Source organism: Prunus avium, chromosome 6 (genome assembly GCF_965620075.1).
Source record: "Prunus avium chromosome 6, drPruAviu1.hap1.1, whole genome shotgun sequence".
Classification (NCBI taxonomy): Eukaryota; Viridiplantae; Streptophyta; class Magnoliopsida; order Rosales; family Rosaceae; genus Prunus; species Prunus avium.
Window position 1 is genome coordinate 12,737,754 of NC_142289.1, and position 8,613 is coordinate 12,746,366.

General features: G+C 37.7%; 1 pseudogene across 1 annotated transcript; it reads right to left on the minus strand.

Annotated features, from left to right (window-relative positions):
• Nucleotides 1-781: 781 nt before the first annotated feature.
• On the minus strand, nt 782-3,155 carry LOC110763355 (large ribosomal subunit protein uL29 pseudogene; annotated as a pseudogene). Its single transcript, XR_015836476.1, has 3 exons — nt 3,089-3,155; nt 1,041-1,176; nt 782-953 (listed from the first exon to the last, which is right to left on the minus strand). The product of XR_015836476.1 is annotated as a large ribosomal subunit protein uL29 pseudogene (transcript).
• Nucleotides 3,156-8,613: the final 5,458 nt, after the last annotated feature.

The following is an 8,613-nucleotide window of genomic DNA, read 5'->3' on the forward strand; positions in this document are numbered from 1 at the left end:
ACGGGATCGGTATGATTCGGTATCAATGTTGATACCGTAAATAATCTGCAAATTTTCAAGTTCAATCAAATCTGAAAATCAAATGGCTGTTACAAGAGTCCAATCAAATCTGCAAATTTTCAAGTTCAATCAAATCTCATATAGGCTTTTACAAGAGTTCAATCAAATCTGCAAATTTTCAAGTTCAATTAAATCTGAAAATCAAATCTAATAACAAACAAAACAATCAATCAAGAGTTCAGGTTCAAGGCATGTCCCTTTCCCTTTGGATCTACACCAAATGTGTTTGTACTGGTGGCAGCAGCTTCAGTACTTGCATATTCTGCAAAAAATAAATCCACACATGTTCAACACTCTCAAATTAAACCGTCTATTTAATATTTTTGTATTGGTTGGAAAGAATTTAACAAACTAAGTGCTTATGGCCTAAAATTTTTAATGATAGTAAATTAATGCACAATTTATCTACTTATGAGAAAACAAACCATGTGGGCAAACTGGTGTAGGGAAGGACAGTTGTGAAAATAAGGAATATGGTGAGAAGTGAAATGCATATTTGCTTAGATTCATCCTTGAATACAATTCAGCAAGTAAATTCGGTCTCTTAGATACCATTTTTTTTATAACATTTCTCACAAAAACTAGATTGGGTAAGCGAATTCAACATAATTAAATGAACTCATCCACAACAAAAGAAATGATTATTACATGGCTCATGGGCAGCATCCAAATAACTACGCAGCTTAATATCAACGAACTGAAATGGGTTTAACTGGGAATGAAAAATTAATAGTACCTAATGCTTGGTCAAACGCCTTCTGATGGCCCTGGTCTTCTTTGGGCGCAAATCCAGAGGAAGAAACTTCTTGTTCTTGTAGACTTCCCTTAGAGCCGCTTTTTGCTTCTGGGAAATCACTGTCAACACCTGTGCTATTGAAAGCCTCACCACCTTGCTGAAACCACAAACACAAAATTGTAAAAAGAATTCATAAATCAACAATTCAACATATAAAAATTATAGAGAGAGAGAGAGAGGGTACATTTTGGAGAGCTTGTTGGGAGCTCCACCGGTGACCTTGGCGACTCGGAGGAGGGCAAGCTCTGCCTTCAGATCCTTCAGTTGACCCAAAAGCTCTGCCTTTGTCTTGTTTCTGAGCTCGTGGACCTTGATCCTCGCTTTTTTACATAAAAAAAAAAGTTCACAACAATGAAAAATTAGAACGACCCAGATTCAGTTGAAGAAGATAGATATATTATGAAATATGAATACCTGAGAAGGACCATGAGATATAGAGATTACAGAGACAATTAGGGAGAAGAAAGAGAGAGATACCTGAGAGGAGATGAGCTGTGTTCGTCGCTCTGTCTCGTCGTCACAGAAGGAGGAGAGGAGCTGCTGTGGAAGGAACTCGAAGGGAAAGAAATGAAAAACCCCAACCCTAAACTTGAAATGTCTCTTACTGAGAGAGCAAGTATTTTTTATTGGTTTTACCTACAGCAACCAATTTAACCGGTAACCAACAATCAACGCTTTGGATTACCCCACATGCCCCAGCTACTCATCCAATGGTCTATAATAAATGGCGCATCAGTGCGCCTTGCGCATTGTAGAATTTTCCCAAAAACTACTGCTTTAAAACATCAATTTATAATGTATTACTCATCATCCGAAAACATTTCTTGATTTCAGGGTGGAAAGATTACACATCATCAGAAAACATAATAAATCCATCTAATTACATTTGTTTTTATATTATTGATTCATAAATCATTAGAATTCTTGTTGGAATTATAAATTACAATATTCATAATTTGACATTATTACAACTCATAACATTCTTGGAAAAATAAATAAATCATAAAATACAATAAGCTACAAAAAATAATTAGACATAAATTGCATAATTAGGACAAGATGTTTACTCAAAAGAAAATTGGTAACAAAATTTGGACTAGATGATTTTTGGTTCTGTATTGACTAGAACGGTCACTTTTTTTGAAGTTAATTGGGAATATCGTCCATGTTTTTCTCACCAATCTCAATGCCTACATCTCCAACTCTTCAAGGTTAATGCCTGCTATTTGCCAAAGCTTCATCGAAATTATTTGTAATAAAAAATTGCTACCTCGCCTATTTTTTTGGGAGACTTATAAATAAACCCAAAGTGGATGCAGTATTTATAAAAAAGGACAAAATTAAAGTGTTCGGACAAAAATGCCCTTATTTCTTTTTTTGAGTTTCCTAAGGAGTCTTTCAGCTGCTTGCTAGCCGTATGGAACCAAAATTTTCTTTAGGAATTTAGTGAAAAACCCAAAAGAAGCAAGCAGCTTATAAAAACACCCAAAAACTTTTCAAAATGACGAAAAAACCATTATCTTTGGCATCAAAGATATGCAAGTCCTAGAGCTCCTTCTCCGCCTTCAGCATGTGAAGATTTTGTCCTTAAGCACCCAGACCATGTGAAGACTCTATTACTTTGCATCTGCCTAACTGTTATTACTGCGCAACGACAGTGCCAGAAATAATGTTTTGTTTCTTTGTACATATTTTATAGTGCATTTTGTCTTAGTATACAGAAGAATCTTTTGTTTGCCATCAGTTGGCATATGATGTATGTATGAAACTTCAGAAGAGAGAGATAGAGATAGTATCAGATAGAGATAGAGAGGTTTCTCCTCTCATCCTTAGCCGATCTTAGTAGAGTCGGTGAAAATGGTGTATATAGCTTGTAACTCCGAAGAAGAGAAGTACGAACAATACCAGAGAAGAAAAAATCTCAGTACTTCCTCCTTCAGTTTTAATCAATAAAACTCCCTTTGTTCATATACTTTCTCTTATTTCTCTTATTATTATCTTACTCCGACCACTGTTAATACCCGGTCATAACAGTAGTTCCAGCAACAAAAGCAATTAAGTAAGTCTTTTTCCCTTTTATTTTTGGTTTTCTTAGTAGACTTCTTGTCCAAAACAGGGAAACACTTTTATAATTATGTTATTATCTTGCTAAATTGACTATCAATACTTTGTTTGAGCACTTGGTCATGTTTTATATTTGCCATAATGATAATGGGATGCTTGTCAGGGAACCTCTGAGTTCAGAGGACCTCTGAGTTATGCTCCATAGCCCTTTAAGTTGGCGTCTTTGCAGTTCCATGTTCTAGTTCCATGTTCTAGGCATGGTGTTTGGTTGTTATTTTGGCCTTTAGAAACCTTGACTGAGCCCCGCTTGCAAAATGAGCAGAACTCAGAGGTCTTCTAAACTCAGAGGTTCCCTGACAGACATCCAATTATCATATGGCAAATATAAAACATGACCAAGTGCTCAAACAAAGTATTGATCGTCAGTTTAGCAAGATAATAACATAATTATAAAAGTGTTTCCCTGTTTTGGACAAGAAGTCTACTAAGAAAACCAAAAATAAAAGGGAAAAAGACTTATTTAATTGCTTATGTTGCTGGAACTACTGTTATGACCGGGTATTAACAATGGTCGGCGGTATTAACAGTGGTTGGAGTAAGAGAATAATTAGAGAAATGAGAGAAAGTATATGAACAAAGGGAGTTTTATTGATTAAAACTGAAGGAGGAAGTACTGAGATTTTTTCTTCTCTGGTATTGTTCGTACTTCTCTTCTTCGGAGTTACAAGCTATATACACCATTTTCACCGACTCTACTAAAATCGGCTAAGGATGAGAGGAGAAACCTCTCTATCTCTATCTAATACTATTCACCGACTCTACTAAGATCGGCTAAGGATGAGAGGAGAAACCTCTCTATCTCTATATGATACTATCTCTATCTCTCTCTTCTGAAGTTTCATACATACATCATATGCCAACTGATGGCAAACAAAAGATTCTTCTGTATATTAAGACAGAATGCACTCTAAAATATGTACAAAGAAACAAAACATTATTTCTGGGACCGTCGTTGCGCAGTAATAACAGTTGGGCAGATGCAAAGTAATAGAGTCTTCACATGGTCTGGGTGCTTAAGGACAAAATCTTCACATGCTGAAGGCGGAGAAGGAGCTCTAGGACTTGCATGTCTTTGATGCCAAAGATAATGGTTTTTTCATCATTTTGAAAAGTTTTTGGGTGTTTTTATAAGCTGCTTGCTTCTTTTGGGGGTTTCACTAAATTCCTATAATTTTTCCCCCTTCTCTTTTTCATTTTACTGGCAGACTCGATTTAAGGTTATTGTTTGTTGCATGCCTACTAGTGTCAGTTTCTTTTTCCTTTTTTTCCCCCATTTCTTTTTCCTTTTATTGGCTGAATCGTCTTTTTTGAATTCATTAGCAACCGACACTATAGTTTCATAATGTCTTAAATAGATTTGTATGATTAACTCATAAAAAATAGGAAAAATTAGACGATGGATTGACAATTAACTGGTCATCTTTCATCTGCTGTTGGAGCAGGATTTCTTTCAAGAAGAAATACCTCCACAGGTTCTTGACTGAAGTTCGCACGCTTCCTTGGTTGAAAGAGACCTTCGAATTACGTTCCCGAAATCGAACGAGGGAAAGGGGGTGAGTACCTGCAAAAATCACTATGACGCTCAAGTCAGTGTTTGTGCAACGTACTCTTAGTGTTCGGCTGAATTTCACGTACCTTTGCTGGAGGTCTAGCTGGATTTTTATAGCGCTCCGAGGTCTTGGGCTTAGCCCCACTTCCCTAGCTTTGTGCATCCCCTCCTCCACTTCATGATAATGGGATTAGACGAGCGATTTGTGTCTCCCTTGTTCCGCACTCCTCTAGTGGGAGAGAAGTTCGATCATCCCACGTCTATTAGTTGTGGCATATGGGTTAGGCCATGATACGTTAGATTTGGTCCCCACAGTACCCCCTTTTTTCCCTCTCTACAAGCTTCGCGGGTGGAGAGGGAAAAATGATCTAAGTGGTACTTGGGAATATGATTTCTTCGGATTGGGCGCATGTCGCCGTGATGGGCTCATGGCTGAGCCCGAAATAAGCCATACTTTTTATTTCTTGGGCTTTATGGTCAAACCCAAAAATGTGATTCCTATTGGCCTATCACCAACTCATGCATGTTGCTTCCACATTTTGCATGTGAAATATCCAAATATGAATTTTCAAGTACGTTGCTAACTTTTGAAGCTTCAACTGTGGACTGTTATCCCCATGTGGAGTATCCAAATGCGGACAGCCAATTCCATGTGCAAGTGGACCCTTTTCTTTATTATGGATTTCTGCACCTTTGCCGATCTGGTGGGCCCCTGTGCATTTTCCTCTTTGCTAACCGACCCCATCCTCAGTTGGGGTGCGCTTGGTTTTGAGCTTTTGCCAATCCAATGGGCCGCATGCTCCTTGCTTTCTCTTTCCTAGTCGATCCCACCCCTGGGTTTCTCTCTCCTGGCCGACCCCATCCCCACTTGATTTTGAGCTTCTGCCGATTCGGTGGGTCCCATACCTCTTGGTTGTCCTTTCGGACCCGTGCACCTTCTGATCGGTTCATAATTGTATATCATTTTGTACCCTTCTAGCTTATGATTTGGTTATGTTTTTGAGTTAAACTTGTGCTTTTAATCCTTTTTGTGTTTATCTTTCAGCTTTAGGTAACAATGATGGCTTTGGATATGAAATGATGTAATCCATGTATGTTAAAGCCTGATTTGGATAAAGGGATGAAGAGCTTAAAAGACAAACTCATTTTGGCTACAGCCCCCTGCCAGTCCAGTTTCGTAGGTCATATTGCAAGCTTCATTTCAGCAACCTACATAGCTCGGATGAGGCAACATTCTTCATGAAAGTTGTTCCAATGGGTGTATACTATAACATATCCAAAATTCAGCCCCATTGGATAAATATGGAGTCTGTTACCTAGCAAACACAGAGCCATGCTCAGGATGGATTTTATCAGCGCGCAAAATGAGTTAGCAATTTATTTTGGCCTTAACTTCCTCCTCCGACCTTGGATTGGCCCAATTGATATATGGCTGGAAAGACGACATTCTGAACTTCAAGTTTGAGTGCTTAAAGTCTTAATTTGCTTAAGGGAAGCCCAATTCGTAAGCCCTTGAAGTTGCTGGTCATGCTGACCTCAGGATGAGCTATTGTTTCTGGTTGGAAGCTTGGTCATGGTGAGCTAGGCATGAGCTATTGAGCTGGTTGGGAGCTTGGTCATGGTGACATGAAGATGAGCTAGGGCTGCTGGTGGGATTTATTGGTGAAGTGCATCAACCAATTCAGATTTTATAATGCAAGTGTTGTATGCATTAGTGAAGTGCATCAACCAATTCATCTTTTATAATGCAAGTGTTGTATGCATTAGCCATATTGAATTCAGATTTATCACTCCCCTCTCCCTATAAATACCACATCCATTCCACATTCAAGACACAACAAATCCTAGGATTCACAACCCCACAATTCACTCCAGCCATCCTCAAACACTCTCAAAATCCCAAACACTCCAACAATCACCAAAACAACTCCAGCAAACCTCTCTTCCATTTCCCTACGAATTTCATCTTCCTTAGCCATCACCACTCACTCAAACTCATCCCAAATCACCTCCATATCCTTCATACATCTTTCTAGAAGTGGGGAAGCTCTTGGAGAAGCATTAGAAGTGGAGAAGCACTTGGAGAAGCCTTGGACACCACAAGAACTTCAGAAAAAGGGTTTTTCTACTCTTATTGCATTCATTATGTTTTCTCATTTATGTTCAAGTCTCTTTTCCATTATGAGTAGCTAAATCCATAACTAGGGCTTCGATGTAACCTAACATGAATATTCTGGGTTTATAAGTTTGGAGTTTCAAGTTTGATTCATGATTCATGTTCTTATTCATTATGCTTATAAGTTAACATGCTTGTTTGAATGATTGATCACCATTAGAACTTGTTTGTTAACTATCTTGGTTTGAATTAAGAGTATACACCATGCTTTAATTCGAATTGAACTATGAATAGGAAGAGTATGTATGGACATTCGACAACAGGGATTAGATACATACTTGGTTGTTTAAAATGTTCTTCTATGCTTAATGGGTTCCTAATGCTTAATTTTAGGTTAGACAACAAATGATCAAATTAGGGAATTAGGAACACAAGGTTAGGACCAAACACCATGGCCTAATCATACTTTAGCTAGAATCAATCTTTGAATCTGAATTAGACTTGTTACTTGAATCTTTATAACCCAGAATTGAATTGTTATGGTGATTCGAATGCCCTAGTCTCAAAATCTGTTTTTCCAACTCTTAAAACCACTCTTTGTTACATTTGTTTACTTGTTTTTGTTTGCAATTTCATTTTGCTTCTTTTGTTCAACAATCACAACCACTCTTGTTTTAAATTCTGTTTTAGACATAACCTCCTACTTTCTTGAATTTGGTAATCTAAGTACATAACTAGTTTTAACTTCTCAGTCTTCGTGGGTATGATCGGTTCATAATTGTATATCATTTTGTACCCTTCTAGCTTATGATTTGGTTATGTTTTTGAGTTAAACTTGTGCTTTTAATCCTTTTTGTGTTTATCTTTCAGTTCATTGAGCTTTAGGTAATAATGATGGCTTTAGAGAGCATAATTCATGCAATTCAAGCATGTTAAGGCCTAATTTGGATGAATGGATGAAGAGCTTAAAGACAAACTCATTTTGGCTACAGCCCCCTGCCAGTCCAGTTCCGTAGGTCATATTGCAAGCTTTGTTTCAACAACCTTCATAGCTCGAATGAGGCCACATTCTTCATGAAAGTTGTTCCAATTGGTGTGTACTATAACATATCCAAAATTCAGACCCATTGGATAAATCTGGAGTCCGTTACCTAGCAAACACAGAACCATGCTCAGGATGGATCTTATCAGCGCGGAAAATGAGTTAGCAATTTGTTTTGGCCTTAACTTCCTCCTCCGACCTTGGATTGGCCCAAATAACATATGGCTGGAAAGAAGACATTCTGAACTTCAATTTCGAGTGCTTAAAGTCCTAATTTGATTAAGAGAAGCCCAAGTTGTAAGCCCTTGAAGTTGCTGGTCATGCTGACCTCAGCATGTGCTGGTTGGATGCTTGGTCATGGTGAGCTAGGTATGAGCTATCATTTCTGGTTGGAAGCTTGGTCATGGTGACATTAAGATGAGCTAGGGCTGCTGGTGGGATCTATTGGTGAAGTGCATCAACCAATTCAAGATTTTCTAATACAAGTGCATCACCCAATTTAGATTTTCTAATACAAGTGCATCAACCATTTCAGATTTTATAAAACAAGTGTTGTATGCATTAGCCATATTGAATTCAGATTTTCACTTCCCCTAGGCCTATAAATAGGGAAGTTCTCTAAGCTTGTAAACACACCCCAAGGGGGGGAGCTCTCAAACACTTCTCTAGAGCTCCCTTCCCTTCTCTCCCTCAAATTCTCTTAGTTTCATTTTCTAGTTTTCAATTGTTGTAATGAAATATTTGTGCTGAAATTCTCCTTAAGTTTTTCCAAGTTCTACTTAATTTTCATTGTTATGTAAATTCTTTTCTTTAGTTTCAAGTTTGATTAGTTTCCAAGTTTCAATTATGATTGTTGTTCTTATTCATTATGCTTATAAGTTAATATGCTAGTTTGAATGATTGATCACCATTTAGGCTTGCATGTT